Source organism: Trachymyrmex cornetzi, unplaced genomic scaffold (assembly GCF_001594075.2).
Source record: "Trachymyrmex cornetzi isolate Tcor2-1 unplaced genomic scaffold, Tcor1.1 scaffold4668, whole genome shotgun sequence".
In the NCBI taxonomy this organism is placed as follows: Eukaryota; Metazoa; Arthropoda; class Insecta; order Hymenoptera; family Formicidae; genus Trachymyrmex; species Trachymyrmex cornetzi.
The window spans coordinates 8,202-15,677 of NW_017299474.1; positions in this window are offsets into that span (position 1 = coordinate 8,202).

Genomic DNA, 7,476 nt, shown 5'->3' on the forward strand with positions numbered 1-7,476 from the left:
CCAGAAATTTCCGCGTAAGCGGATACGAAGTAGGCCGGTTCGAGTCCGGCAGCGATTAGAGGTGCGCACCTCGTTTAAATCGCTTGAACCAGCATCGGGTGAAAAGCTGGGCGCTGGCTACGGCGTAAATAGTAGCGGGCTTGCGGGCGCTGCCCTTCTGGATTGGACAAAGAAGATGCCCCCGTGGTGTGTGATGGCCACATCTAACAGAGATTTAAAATGACAGAATGGAAAGAATATTACCACACTCATGACGCTGACGCCCCGTTCGGAGAAGCGCTCGAGGAACTGCTTTATTACCTTAATGCCGAAGCGATAGGCTGGGGGCCTGTGCCAGAACAGGTTAAAAAATTTGATGAATGGAGCGTAAAATGACCACACTTACCCTTATTTACACCGCCGATAGCGCGGGCAATTTCACCGACCCCGCAACCGGCAAGCGCTGGGACATGCCAGAAAACGATAAATTTTTCCGCGATACGATTGCCGGTAGGAGCATTATTTGCGGGCGGAAGGCAGCGGAGGAATGCGGGGAAAATTTCACAATGGCCGAGCATTGCACTGTTTTGACTACTGACCACGATTTTTTCCAATCGGAAGAGGCGCTGCCTATTTTTGAGGCTTTCAAAAAAAGCAGGCCCCCAGTGGAGCAGGCAACGCGGAGGGCTGTTGCCATGGGGCGGTTGTATGTTGACGGGGTAATAAGTGACGAAAACAAGCGCACAGCAATATCATGCGACCTTATACAAGCTGATGATGTATTGGAAGCCTTGCAAATGGCAAAACACAATAAAGCAGGGAGATTTACGGAAATCTTCTGCGTTGGCGGGAAACAGACCATAGAGGCGTTTGCGCCTTTTGCAAGCCGGATATTGCTCACTTATATCGGGAATGGGTTTGCCTATATCCCTGCGGCCATTTCTGCTGAAATTGGTATATTGCCGATAGACAATTCAGAGGAAGATAAACTTTCTCCTTACCAAAAAGCCACGCTGTGGGGCAAGATGTGCGGGGCAAACAGCTCAAGCGTGGCTGGCATGTTCCCATTCATAAATTTTTTTTCGCGATGGTGCGGGGGGCCAGAAGGAAAATGGGCTCGCTTGGATTTGCGCCGTAATTTGCCGATTGAATTTTAGGAGTAGGAAATGCGCTGCACGAAAGAGAATGGCAATGTATGGTTGGACGGGGCAGATATGTGGCAGGCGCGGAGGGCGCTGCTCAAAAGCATTATGGCGGACGCAAGATGGACAGCATGCGATTTGAGCTTATCACCCCAAAGCGCATACATGAAAATAATGCACCTTCTGGTCGATAAGGCATGGTGCGCATGTGTGGCCAAAAGCGAACAAGAATTCGTTGCTCTCTGGCAGACAATAGAGATGGAAACCAGAAAGCGCTGGAGTTGGCGCGGGAATTATAAGCGGAAGCCGAAAAATTGGGATATTTGGGAAGACGCGCATCGGCTTGCATGATTTTTATCAACAATCCGCTAACATGCGGCTCTTTGCTCCAAAAATGGCTGGAGAGTAAGAAAGTAGAGAAATGAGAGTAATGACGCGTAAAGAAAAACGGCAAGAGCGTGAGCAGAAAGCCTGGCTGCGCTATTACAAGCCGCTGGAAAAGAATTTTCCGCCTCTCTATGTAATTTGCTTATGCGCCAAAGGCGGCGGGTATATTTTTGTGATAAAAGTCCGTGAATCAGGTGGGTATATGGGCGAATGCGGCATTGCCCTGTCTTTTCGCCGTTTCTGCGAAGCAAAGCGCGTCTGTGATAACATTCTAAACAAAATGGAGAAAGCATATGCCTAGGGCAAAAATGCTTTTCACTAAAAAAGAATTGGAGCGCCTGCGCGAACACGCCAAAGAAAACGGCGCCGGTGCTTATTCAGTTATTAAGCACCCCAATAGGGCTATTGAATTTCGCTTCATTATGTGCCTTCCAGCCGAGGCAGAAAGAATCATTGCAAGCGAGGGGAGAATCGCTGAAAGAAAGCCGCGTTCGTTAATATAAGGAGAACGCGCATGAAAATAAGGCGAAGACAAATGCAACTTCTGCACCTTCAATCGGAAAAGACGCGACATGGTAAAATTGTTTACTATGTGAGGATAAAGCCTTTTCCGCGCATACGCATAAAAGGGCAACCGTTTGGCGAAGAATTCAAGCAAAATTACCGCACTGCGCTTAATAATATTGAACCTCATGTAAAGCAAAAGCGCCGCGCTTTGCATAAAGAAGGCAGCCTTGGTTGGTTGGTAGCGCAATTCACATCTTCCGCGCACTGGCTCCGATACGCAAAAACTACCCAAAAACATATGACGGGCACATTTAATCATTTGCTCGATTCCGCCTGCGATGTAGATTTTCGCAGCATAACCCGGCGCGACATTATAATGACGCGAGATAGCAAAGCCGACCAACCGGGGGCTGCTGGGCATTATATGCGCGCTCTTTCTGCTGTTTTTAAATTCGCCCTTGATATGGAATATGTGGACAGCAATCCGGTTCAGGGGGTAAAAAATCTCCCCTTGAGCGGGGGCGGTCATAAGCCCTGGACACTCAACGAAGTGAAAGCGTATCAAGCGCATTGGCTAGCTGGCACGAAAGAGAGGGTATGGTTTGATGTCTTGCTTTATACAGGATTGCGCTGCTCTGATGCCGTTCGCCTGGGTGACCAGCATATAAAGGGGCGTTTTATTAAGATAAAAACCCAGAAAAGCCGCAAAAAAGTTGAAGTTTGCTTACCTTTCTTCCCAGAGTTGGCCGTAAGTCTGCAAGAGGGGAAAGTGGGGGAGAGCGTTTTTATTTGCGGCAATTTCGGCCGAGCTCTAAAAGCAGGAACCTTTTCAATCCGGTTCAGTAAAGCCGCCCAAGCCGCTGGCGTTTTTAAAACAGCTCATGGACTACGCAAATATTTTGCAACAAGGCTGATAGAAGCCGGTGCAACCAATGCGCAAGCCAAAACAACAATGGGCTGGACGAAAGACGAACAAATCAACAATTATACGCGAGAGGCCAATAAGGAAATATTAGCAGATGAAGTGGCCGGAAGAGCGCTTTTACTGACAGGAAATGGTTGAGCGCTTCCCGCACCGATTTTCGCCTTTCCCGCACCTTAAAAAATATATAATAAAAACAATATATTATAAGCACTATTTTTACAGTATTAAGTTGCGGCTTGACTGTATAATTTATGTAAAAACAAGAGCTTATAAAAAGGTGCGGGACTAAAAGGGCGTATTGATATTTAAAGGGAAACAGAAACACTTCCCTTACCTTGGAGGAAGAAAATGAAAGTAACAATAGATGACTTAACTGGTAATAAGGATTACCAAAAAGACATTATTGATGCCTGCAAAAAGATGAAAGATTTTGCCGTCAGGTTGCAAAAATCCCCGCTTGAACAGTTGGATTGCCGCACACAATCGGCGAAAGTGTCTATCTCCTCGTTTGATTATAGTTCATCTGTCACTATGTGCGTGAATTTCCCTGACCATAAGACTCCGAACAACACAACCGGGCTGCGTTTCTTTTTTAAAATATATATGGGAGAACCAGATACTATCTGGGTAGGCGGCCCAGAAGAATTTTGGATTTTGGAGATTCCGAAATGATATACACGCCCTTTGTTTACACGCGGCGGCTGCTTTTGGTAAACAAGTGGATTTGTGTGCGTTTGAGGGTGGACAAAGCTTGCGCCACCTGCTACAGTGAGCGGGACATCAGAGGCAGAAAATGTCGCTCCCTTCACGGGAGCGTGGATAGAAACTGCGACAATGCTGCCTGACCACCCACCTTCTGCGTGCAGGAGGCTCCCCGGTTCGTAAAGAGCCGGGGCTTTTTTTTTGCGCAAATACGCTTGCGCTATTTCTGCTTATATATTAGCCTTTGGGCGCCATCTCAAATAGCAGGGGAATCAGTATGTTAGACGATAATAATAGCCCGCAGGGCGCCACCCCCAAGCAAGGCGTTCTTGATTTGGGAATTGAAATCCAAAAAGATGTGAATGGCATAGAAATGGGCGTCCTGGAAAACGGAATCCCCTATCTCACGCAGCGAGGGCTTACGGAAATAACAGGCATAGCCCGCAAGAAAATCTATGATATTACCCAAGAATGGGAAGCACATTTTGACGATGAAATTTTAACAAAAGACCGCTTATCGTTCATCAAAGAATACCTTTTCCAGAACGGATATAGAGAACGCAAATTATATATTGAAACTAAAAAAGATGGCACTTCACATTACGCCTATCCTGACATGGTGTGTATGGCTATTCTGGAATATTATGCTTTTGAAACAAAAAATAAGAGCGAAAAAGCGCTTAGCAATTACAGAAAGCTTGCCGCTTATGGGCTGCAAAAATTCATTTACGAGGCTCTGGGGTATGCGCCTATTGACAGATGGCGTTATTATCATGACAGGGTATCTATTTTAAAGGGTAGCGTTCCTGAAGGGCTTTTTATCGTATTCCATGAAGTAACAGGTCTCATTGTGGATTTAATAACCGCTAATTTGGCGGTAAATGATAAGACTATCCCGGATATTAGCGTTGGAAAATGCTGGGGCGATTTCTGGGTAGCCAATGGTTTGGACAAAAAGTATGGGGAAAGGCAAAAATACGAGCATAATTACCCTTCTTATTATCCCCAAGCCAAAAGCAATCCTCAATCGCCGTGGGCTTATCCCGAAAAAGCGCTTCCTGCGTTTAGGCGCTGGTTTCGAAATGAATATTTGATAACTAAATTTCCCAAATATATTTTATCAAAAGCTAAACTTTTGGGCGGCCGTGAAAAATCACAGCAAATCGCTGAATTATATCTTCCGAAGCCGTAAATCTAACTTTCATTTCTGAAAGCAGAAGCCGCCCAACTAACGAAAGGCGGCTTTTTTGTTAGTTAAACCAATTTGCATTTTTTGCAAAATGCCCCGCCCACAAGGGGCGAGGTCTTAATCGCCGATGACGCGTGGCCAATACGCGCTAGAGCGGCTCTCACACCCATAAAGGGTCTGGCTCACGAAAAAAAGCAAAAGCTCAACAAAAAGGTCGCTGCAGCTAATATTGGGGCAAACCACGCCCATATAGCTAACGGCTTTATACCCTCCTCTAATGCCAGAAATCCAACCGGCACAAACATTATTGCCATCAAGAAAAGGAAGAAGAAGAGGACTACATTTTCCATTTTTACCTCTGATAAAAGCTTGGCGGGAACGGCCAGACGCCGCCATTCTCGCGTGTTTGGCGTATTGCTTCCTGCGACCGCGCCCCGGCGTTGCGCCACCTGCTACAGTGAGCGGGACATCAGAGGCAGAAAATGTCGCTCCCTTCACGGGAGCGGCCATTCAATAAAACAAGCAATGTATATCTGATGTTCTTAAAATGCCGGTTCCTGATTGGCCGGATTTTTTATCTGCCCTGTCTATAATTATTTTAATGCACCGCTGTTTGGCCTCAACGGATTCTTTCTTCGTTTTTGCTCCAATGGCTTCATGCCGTAATGCCCATAACGCAGCATTTACTAACATCAGCTTCTCCGCGAGCGATTCCTGCGCCACTTGTATTTCGCTCTCCAACATATAACTCATCTCTTCGGCAGCTGATATGGCCGCAGCTAGCGTGTCTTCTTTGGTCATATCTCACCTCTGATAAAAGCTTGGCGGGAACGGCCAGACGCCGCCATTCTCGCGTGTTTGGCGTATTGCTTCCTGCGACCGCGCCCCGGCGTTGCGCCTAAGCGCTTCCCATTCGCGTATCTGCTCTATTGTCGGCTGTGGGCGGGCAGGCTTGGGCAGTTCGGGTGCTGACGCTGGCCAAATGCCGGGCCACCTCGGGGGGAAAAGGTAATGCGGCAAATATGTGAGGGAGCAGCCCCCACTGACAAAGCTCATAAGGTCTCTCATGTTAAAAAAATCCTTAAAAACTTAACCAATGGCTTGCCACCTGTTAAAAACATAGCATTATCAGACAGCCATCACGGCGGCGCTTTTGTTGCCCGGCTGCATTCCGCGGCTGTTTGGGATATATTCAGCCGGAACCGCAATTTCAGGAATTTTCACGCCAAGTGCCTCAATAGCGGCAATTTCCTCGTTAATGGCAAGCTTCTGCCGCCATAGCTCTTTGAGCCGTTCCGTTGCCGCTTCATGCGCGCTTTGCAGAGCGCTTAAAACATCAACTTTGGCTTCGCCATCGGCAACTTCAGGCTTTCTGTTGGGGATATATTCGCCGTAATTTGACATTTCTTTTTCCTCTTCCTTGCTGTATTCTTTCCAGAACGCCTTGAGCGCGGCGTTTCCGCTATTTTTGGAGACTTCCAGCAAAGCCTCCCGCTCTGCTTTGGTCAGCTCCGCGAAACCTTTCCCCTTCTTTTTTTCCAAAATCTCCCGATTGTTCGCCATATCGCAGTCCTCACAAAGGCGGGCATATTTGTCGTAAATAGTTGCATGACAGCGCATGCAATGAGTCCATTCCATCATTCACCTGCCTTTTCCTTTATCTGCTGTTCAATTTTGCCGACAATCCAGCCGTAAAGCCTGCCGGTAAGGGTAAACCCAAAAAGCCCGATGAGAAAGCCGCTGGCAGAAGCGGAATTCAGAAGCTGCGCTTCAGGGATACCGGTTTCGTAACTCAAAAAAACGATAAAGAGCGGGTTGATACAATAGGTCAGCAGTGCTCCAAATACGGCAGAGAGCAGATATTCCACTTTATCCCTGCTGCCGGTAAAATAAGCACCAAATGCCCCACTAATGGCCGCAACAATTATTGTGGAGAGATTAGAAAACGCGGAGAACCAGTCGTAATTATTGTGCATATAAATTCCTTATTTTGTTGCTCTGGCTATAGCCTCATATTTTTCCAAAATCTGCCGGGCATGAGAGGTAAGAAGCACATGTATATGCGCCAAATCGGCCGCAGACAGGTCATCAGGCACATACGCGTTGCCGCGTATCACATTATCCGAATCAACTACAAACTCCAGGCTGAACAGACATTTATCCGTATTGTCTGCCTTCTTCCCGCCGTTAATGGAAATAATCTTGGCTGTCATACTTCTCGCCCTTCCTTGGTGCACCGGGCTGCATAGGCATGTGCCTCTGCTTCCTGCTCTGACGGAAACCACGCAATCCGGTATGCCACGCCATCGCTTCGGTTCGCCCAGACTTCCCAGCCATTATTAGCCGCCGGATTTTGTTCAATTGTGAATTTCACTTCAGCTTTGTTCCTTCCGGCACAAAATAAGTAACGGAATCCTGACGCCCTGTGCCTTTGAGGGCCTTGCCTTTATAGCTCCAGTTAATCGGGATAATCTTGCTGCTCACATATTCCGGCAAGCCGTTCTCGCCCTGCTCAAAATGCGCCTGATAATAGGGCGTGCTAATCTCTCTTCCTGTGCAGCCGGATAAGATTGCCACGCCAGCAATCACCACAATAAGGGCAATCACAGTGAGAAAGCCGCCAATCTGTCCACGCCGCTGGCTGG